Consider the following 2,313-nt stretch of genomic DNA (forward strand, 5'->3'; position numbering starts at 1 on the left):
AGCAGTCTGCTTGCGGATTTTCTTATTTTTCCTTCTACCCTGAAGATGGAGGCGATACGCTCCTCCGAAACGTCGGTTAATACAATATCTACAGGACGCCAAATCCAAGAAGATTGCTTTCTTCATAGTAATAACCCCCTTTAAACTTCATTCCAGAGGTATCAGTTTGGAATATATATGATAAGTTTCGGCCTTTCTTGATTACGATTTTTTGTGCTTTTCCCAGCCTATGAGTGTCTCCTTCCTAATCCTTACATATTATCCAAATGTATTAAATGACAATTAAAATGGATCTCAGAGAGACATAATGGGATGGCATGGACTTGATTGATCTTGCTCAAGACAGAGACCGGTGGAGAGCTCTTGTGAACATGGTAATGAACTTTCGTGTTCTTGAGTAGCTGTGAAATTGGCAGGTTCTCAGGAAGGGCTCAGCTCCATGCAGTTAGTTATTCATTAACGGGCTGATAATGTAATTCTTAAGTTCCCAAGCGCTGGTTTTGCCACCAACAGAGTTCAATTCAGTCAAGCAACGGGACCTACTTACTGCAAGAGGAAGTGTAACTAGGAGTAACAGTGCGTGACTGTCCCGACAGGGTCAACACTCGTCCGCATGCAGCTGCTTTAGCGGTCTCTTTGAAGAGAGTGTAGCTGTTAACCCTACACTACAGAATGGACATGAATCAGATTACGAGATAAGCTTCTACCAATCCTGCCACAACAGTGGGCCGTGACCTGCTGGCCTGAGGAACCGGACAGCCCACACAGCAACTGGTTATATGATAACACGTAACACAACGAAAATATTACTCCGCATAAGCAGATCAATAGGGGTAGAGACATACCAGTCGGCTATGCAGATCTCTGTATTCAATCTGCTGGACAGAACATGCGACAACATGGAATAGCATATAAAAACTGTGCCAAATATAGCCAAGTGTTTTATAAGGAGCAGTTTAAAAACATGTGAACTCTGTACTTTGCTTTGCTTTACTTTACTTTACTTTACTTTACATTATATTACATTATTTTACACATTTTCCACTTGTAAGATGAGATGATACGAAATGCCTTGGATTCGAGGCCTAAAATTGGACTCTTTTTACCAGCCCCTGATGACAGACGAGCATGAAGCCTTGCTGGAATGACAGATGGTAGAGGGAAACCGAACTCTCGAGAGCACAACCTGACCCTTTGTCCACCACAAATCCCATATGAACGACGCTAGGACCGAAGCCAGGCCTCCATGGTCAGAAACGGGGGACTAACCGCATGAGCTATGCCACGGCCTTTATATTATGTTATATTCAACTGTGATCTTTACGAATTCACATGTAGAAATTTTCATACAGCTTTCAGTATGGTTGGCTGCTGTGGTGACTATTTGGTCATGGGGGCTTGGAACACGAAACTGGATAAGAAGATAGCTTACAAATTATGTAAGCAAAACTGTTCAAAAGAGTGCAGTCCTTGTGATATAACAGTGTATAGTTTGGTACATGATTACCAATGTTTCAGAAAAACATACTTCCTTCATCTTCAGGGCTGAAACTAATCCTGAATTTTGGGGCATGTTTTCCCGAAACGTAGCACTGTATTGTCTGCAGTTCCGACCAATATATACAAGGTGTCAATAAATCCAATCATCCAATCCAGATCCCGTCATATATGTCACGTTACTTACACGTGACACTATATTTAGTCTAGTGTACGTGATACCACACGATTGTGCACAGGGATGTATGAGAAATCATTATTAATAATGATACGAATTTATATAAAAATTTCTTCTGCAATTTAAAAATAGTTATACAGTACAAGCACAGGATTATTGTTACATCTCCAGCTCGTGGGTAAAACACAGAATGCTAGTAGGCTATACTTCATTCCCGACTTTAAAATAAATCTTTCTAGAATCTCTGTTACATAACAGTACAGCTTTATCAAAATTTTCACCATTATATGTATATGCTAATTCCGTATCTTTCGTACAATGGTATTTTATTATATTTTTATAAAAGCAGAAAGAAGCACATGCTGTGTTAAAGTCACTGATAATGCTACACCTATTGTACAGTGAAACATAAAAGTATGCTGAATTTAAAATACAGACGTCATAATGGTAGGGCGCGAAGCCGTTTTTTATTAAGCAGAGGAGTTGTACTACCATACTCTCTTAGTCACGCCGGTCACGGTAGCCCAGCGGTCTAAGGCATGCACTGTCTTCGCTCGCTCGGAAGCCGGGATCGTGGGTTCGGATCTGTTTCCTGTGAGGTAACAACTGAATTCTTATATATTATTCTTATACACTGC

General features: G+C 40.5%; 1 protein-coding gene across 3 annotated transcripts in view; it reads right to left on the reverse strand.

Moving 5' to 3' along the window:
- Positions 1–2,313, reverse strand: part of LOC111875430 (hemicentin-2) — a 462,602-nt gene that overhangs the window by 208,812 nt on the left and 251,477 nt on the right. The gene's annotated exons all lie outside the window — the stretch shown is intronic.

The sequence above is a fragment of the Cryptotermes secundus genome, unplaced genomic scaffold (genome assembly GCF_002891405.2).
Source record: "Cryptotermes secundus unplaced genomic scaffold, Csec_1.0 scaffold253, whole genome shotgun sequence".
Taxonomy (NCBI): Eukaryota; Metazoa; Arthropoda; class Insecta; order Blattodea; family Kalotermitidae; genus Cryptotermes; species Cryptotermes secundus.